General features: G+C 43.6%; 2 pseudogenes; both read left to right on the top strand.

The window, feature by feature from the left end:
• Nucleotides 1-524: 524 nt before the first annotated feature.
• On the top strand, nucleotides 525-4,263 carry LOC120836122 (annotated as a pseudogene).
• LOC121836784 lies at nucleotides 4,166-5,760 on the top strand (annotated as a pseudogene).
• The last annotated feature ends 507 nt before the right edge of the window (nucleotides 5,761-6,267 follow it).

The raw sequence follows: 6,267 nt of genomic DNA, 5'->3' as shown, positions 1-6,267 counted from the left end.
GTTTGGGCATCGCATGCCTGTTAGACCTCCGCATGTCTCCAGAATTTTCTTGGTGCATCCCGACCACTCCTTCTTAGATTCTCCAGGAACCCTTGGTCCACATTGCGAAGCTTCTTCTGGATCAAGCCTGCCGCCTCCCTCTTCTTGTGTCAGCCCAGTTGAAAATTCTTATTAGGTTCCAATTGGAATTTCCAATTGATACCAGCTAGGTTTTGGGACAACCAATTGGTCACTGCAATGGGAACCAATTGGAACCTATTAAGATTCCAACTGGAAAATTTTTTCCAATTGGTGAGACCCATTGGCCAGTGTGCTTCCAATTGGAACCCACTAAAACCAGTTGGTTCCAATTAAAACCAGTTAGAATTCCAATTGGATCTAATGGGAATTTTCATCTAGGTCTGTAGATTCCCCAAAGGCTCCTCCGTGCCTGCTCGGGCCACCGGGCTCTCACCGCCGTCCGATGTTTGCAACACGCATCCTTTCTGGCGCTAACTGCAACCCATATATCCCGGTCCCACCATCGTTTCAGGCTGTACTTCTGTCGTTTGCCCACCCTGCGCATTTTCTTATTCAGCTCCTGTCGTACACGCGTTCATACTCTACCTCCGGCGTCACCTCCAGTCGCTCCGCAATCTGGTCAATGTCTCGCTCCGTAAGAAACCCTTTGCCCTCGTTGCCTCCCCTCTCGTTTTTCATTCTCCCGCCAAATTCCATGAACATTCTGTTGTGGTCACTTCCAACACTGTGATCCCTTGCTTCATCAATGACCATTCGGGTTAACCGGTCGTACAGACCAGGTGACATGACCGCAAAATTTATGCAAGAGTTCTGGTCCCCCGACGACCACGTGGTGAATCCCTCGCATTTTGGTTGCAAGTTCCCGTTGACCAGATTGAAAGGTTGCCAAGGTTGCCAGATGCCAAACTCCATAGAACCCAACACCCAACTCTAAGCTGCTTCACCAAAATTGTTGATCATATCGTTTTTTTATCAAAATTTTATGAAATAATATATTAACCTAAAACGCTCTTTATTTTATGTTTTCAATAATAATAAATAGAAACAATGTATCAAACCTCATTTGACGCGGCGCCATTTAGTCACATAATTAGCCGACGAAATCCGCATGCTTCTGGATATGGATTTTGCCGCTGCGTGCGAGAGCTCAGGTGAGGGCTAAGGCACCTTAGGGGTTGAGTCTGCAGAAACATGTCAAACCACCGACATGGCTGAGCCACCAAAATGGCGGAAGCTCTATTTAGAGCCGTTTTTTGACGGGGCAGGTCTTCCGAAGACGACGGAATGCAGGTCAGATTGTGCCGAGAGAAGTCACGCACAAAGGATATGTGATGACTGTGGTGTGTCGACCGCATCTGCCAATGATCCATCGGCTCCCGGGAACTGCCTCCTAAACAACAGTGCCCCCGAGGATAGGCTAGCTGTGCACGAGGTAGGTGACTACAAACAGTCTGGTAGCCTGGCGGCAGACGAGCAAGATGACTGCGAAGTATCTGGCAGCCCGGTCATGAACGAGCAAGATGACTCTGAAGAATGCGACAAACGGGTGGTGGACCAGGAAGAGAGCAGCGGCACATTCCCTCCCGACTCCAACTTCTCGGTAGAAGACCTAGTCACACTGGTCATGGACTTCGCGGTCACTTCGGGATTGCCGTGGACACAGCTCGAGAAACTCATGAAGTTTGTGTGTTTCCTTTTGAAAAGAAACGACCTTCCTGACACGAAGTTCCTCTTCAGAAAATTCACAGGAATTTCGCTGGAGAGCTTAACATATCATTTTTACTGCCCCAACTGCACGTTTCTCCTCGCTGAATGTGAAGGCAATCTCAAGAAGAGGCAGAAGGTGCAGATGACGTGTGGGAAGTGCAATGAGAACTTGAGAAGTATACTACAGAAGCTCTTACAAGAGATGGCAATTTTTTTGTGAGCCTTCCTATCGAGCAGCAGCTCGCTTCTGTGCTCTCGTGCCAAGAAGTGGCCAGACTGCTGAAGTGCTTTTTGGAGAAGATGTTCGGGTGTGGTGACCGAGCTGTCATGTCTGAGATTACAGATGGAGCGTTATACTGCAAGCAACGAGAAGTGCTCAACGTACCCCAGCAAAATGGACCTAACCATGACAATGAACTCTGATGGTAGCCCTCTGTTCAATTCGTCGAAGTTTTCTATTTGGCCTGTCCAGATGACGATCAACGAGCTGCCTCCACATCTCTGAAACAAGCATGTGACCCTATCTATCCTCTGGTATGGCCAGTGTCATCCCGATATGACTTTGGTGCTGCAGGCATTTACCGAACAAATGAACTTACTTGCCCAGACGGGTGTGGAATGGACCTGCGATGGGGAGACCCTCCACTCAAAGGGTATAATTGTACTGAAAATTACAGTTTTGGTTTTCATTTTAGCCGTATGTGTTTTGGAGTTTTCACCAAGCCAAAAGAAACAAACTTGTTACTTCAAACCCTGAAGGAAGCAATCATTTTCATTTTCTCAAGTGCCTTTTTTACATCCATTTTACATCTCACTCTTAATCTTTCTTAAGTACACATGTCAAGTGCAGGTCAGCACCTAGTGTGACAGATAAAGCTTTTTTTCCTTCAATAAACATTGGGCAAGATGAGTGTTTTCCTAGTAAAAGTTCTAAAGCGCATACGACTAAAACAGTTATTTCCATTCTTTTTCTGTGATAACAGTTTTCAATTTGAGGGCAGTCCCTCTGTGATTTTTTGTTTCTTTTCATGGAAAGCATTTAATGCATTCATTTGTGTGACTGCTGTGAAGATACACTTTTTGTCTCTATAAATGAGTGAGGTGACATTGCATACTGATTATCAGGGAGTAATATCTGAAGCATGGAAAATAGCTCGTATTCCACATTTTGTTTTTTTCATGCGATAAAAAAAAGCACATTTAATTTGAGTTACTTCTTTTACAGCTGTACTGTCTCAACTGCTGCACTGATTCCCCAGCCAGGGCCATCATGCAGAACATGATGCAGTACAACGGGTACTTCGGGTGTGGCTGGTGGCTGCACCCAGGCACCTCTGTTGAAGGTAAGAGAATTCATTGACATGGTGCACAAGCTTTCTTTTTATATTCGCATGCCTATAAAATAATGCCACTGCCTATCAGACATTAGACTTTTGCTACCGAGATGGCCTCTATTGCTTGTCCATTCTGCATCTTTTTAATGTGTGCTGTATGCTAAACATCGGTACTGACCAATGTCTAGCACTGGATGGAGGTAGAAAATAAGAAAAGTTATTTGCTGGCCTCTTACATTGATATGTGTGTCATTATTTTGCTGGAATACAGGAGCCAAGATGTATGTTTTAGATCTAAAAGTGCTAAGCTTAGAAATCAATATTTATTTATTTATTTATTTGTACTCTCTAGCACCATACGTAGCATTACAGCAGAGGAGTGGGTTACAGATCACATTTATACGTCGGAAACTCGCACATACTGCACACAAACCAGCAACCAACAATATAAATAAACATAATTCAAAACAACACACAATAATAAAATTTCAAAAATTTAATAACGCCAAAAATATTAACAAAGAAATTCACATTGCATTGATCAGGTTCATAAATTATGCACTGTCAGCTAGTAAAATATCCGGAGGTAGCTCATTCCGTTCCGGTATAGTTCTCGGGAAAAAAAAGAAAAGATCCTATAGTTCGACATTTTATTTCGCGCATTTTTTTTGCATGATTCCTCCTGCTCAACATATAATGGGGAAGATGATTTGATTGGTTGATTTTTGTTAAATCATTATTAATAGCGTAGATAATCTTAAGTATATTTTTCTTACGCCTTTTGTCAAGAGATTCAATACCCATACAAGCTTTCATCTCTGTCACACTTTCTGCTCGAGAATAGTTATTTACAATAAATCTAACATCACGATTTTGAATGCCTTCTATCTTGTCTATGAGATATTTTTGATGCGGATCTCATACTGCACTTGCATATTCAAGGTGTAGTCTAACTAGTGAACGATGCACAGATATTGGTATCTCTTCTGATTATAGTAGATATTATAATGCTTTCTCCTCAAATGTATTTAACAGGGACTGCCAAGTACCCCGTTTCTGCAGCAAGTTTGCCTGACAGGACAAAAGAGGGCACGGAGAGCGACATGGCAGAGGCTTTTGAGACCAGTGCACATGTTCGTGGCATAAAGGGGCCATCGGCGTTGATAAACTTGCCGGCCAGCGTTCGACATTGTATGGAGCTTCAGCCTCCTACAACTACATGCTACATGCACTGTGTGCCGCTTGGTGTGGCACGGCAGTTTTTGGAGTTGTGGCTTTCCAATGTTGGTGCACCATACTACATTGGATCGCCACAACTCCTTAAGGACATTGACAAGCGACTGTGTCACATCAAGCCCCCACAGTGCATGGCACGTCTGGCCAGGTCTGTGCTTCTACGGAAGTTCTGGAGGGCTTCCGAGTGGCAGCAGTGGCTGCTGTATTTCAGCTTGGTATGTGTAGACGGCATTTTGCCCGAGCGTTACCTGAACCACTCCAGCCTGCTAGTGAGGGGTATCTTTTTGCTTCTCCAAGATGAGGTACTATCTACTGCCGACATTTCTGACAGCACAGACTGCCTGGTGCAGTTTGTTGTAGGCATTCAATTTCTTTACTCGGCGAAAGAAATGACATCTAATGTTCATCTGCTGCTACATCTTGCAAAGAGTGTGGTACTATACAGAGGCTACTTTGGGCACATTCATGCTTCACTTTTGAAGTGAACATGGGGAGGCTGAGGAGCCTCGTCACCTCAGCAAAAGGTGTACCTCACCAAGTAATGACTCGTGTGATGATGGCACACAGAGTCAATGGGCGCAAGGCGGTTGCAAGTCCTCACTACCGGGAGTTTCTCGGGTGCGGAGCTCCTGCGGAGGAGCCCGTTGCCCTTCTTGGCAAGCCAAGACCTCTGGAGGGGGCTTTGTTGAGATTGGTTGAGAGACAAGTTCCTGAGCAGATCACTGGCCCTGTTGTGGAACACGACAGAGTTCGCATCTCTGGACGTCTGTTCCATAGCAAGCAGTACCAGAGGCCAGACAAAACTGACTGCACAGCAGTAAAGCTGTCAAAAAATGTGTGCGCAAAGATTGAGCGCATTGTACCTGTGAGCTGCAGTGACATGAATAGGGTCTTTCTAGTTACTAGAAACTATGCTGCCTCAGTGTCATTCGGCACCACTAATATTATAAAGGTTGAGAGGTGGTCGTCGCAGAAGGTGACTGAGATTAATGCCAGTGCAGTTGGATGTCTCTGGCTGGAGTGTAAGGGAACATTTTTTTTTTTTGCAACTTTGTGAACCGTTTTTGATCTTAAGCATTTCTTCTTCTGAAATTGTTGTGCATATCAACAGGTTTTTTCACTCTTCGTTATTTATTCTAAGTATTCATGCCTCCTAGATTGTTTTGTTTTTGTTTTTTATCTTCTGTTCTGATCTTGACTTTTCTGTCAGAAGATTTTGTACTTTAACAATATTCTTTTATATCATGTAAGTGTCGTGTGTAGGTTGTGGTGCCTCGCTTATAGAAAGCGGAAAGTTCAAAAGAGGTTCACGCCACAGTTAAGGTTTTGCTTTTGGCCTTGTTACTGTTGTGTTACTACAGAACTTCTTTTTGGGGTGTTAGTTTTTGCGGGGTACAGGCACACTACAAACTGCACCAGGCCGTCTGTGCTGTCAGTAATTTGAAGGTAAATACCTCGTCTTTAAGGGGGGACACTGGCTAGAGGTTGAACTTTTGAACTACTCGAGTGATCGGAATGAAATTTTCAGGGGAGATTTAACTTAAGATGTAGGTGTACTGTGCAAACTTTCAGCTCTCTAGGACAACTTTACATACCTGCATAAGATGATGTGTCACTCTTCGTTAAGAAATCTATAATATGCAAATGAAGCTATTAAGCATCATTTTAACTGCTTGAGTACAAAGGGGGGGATGTGGGACTTTGGGCTATCTAGTTTTTATAACTCAAATGTAAATATTTCAGGAAGAGTGATTACCTCAAAATATGAGATGCACATCTGTCCTATGTCAATTTTTGAAAATATGTTCTTTTCTCAATGAGGACCTTAATGTAAAACAAAATAAAGTAGATAGCCCAATTCCCCAGTAAATTTCAGTTCAGAAACATCTTGATTGTGGTATCAGAATAATTTTACCTTCGAACAAAAGATTCCTTCGTATGATATTTGCAGCAAAAAGTGGAACTGAGA

This window comes from Ixodes scapularis, unplaced genomic scaffold (genome assembly GCF_016920785.2).
Source record: "Ixodes scapularis isolate PalLabHiFi unplaced genomic scaffold, ASM1692078v2 PGA_scaffold0__279_contigs__length_252992795, whole genome shotgun sequence".
In the NCBI taxonomy this organism is placed as follows: domain Eukaryota; kingdom Metazoa; phylum Arthropoda; class Arachnida; order Ixodida; family Ixodidae; genus Ixodes; species Ixodes scapularis.
Note: the sequence above shows the minus strand (reverse complement) of the source record. Positions and strands in the feature narration are given on the sequence as shown.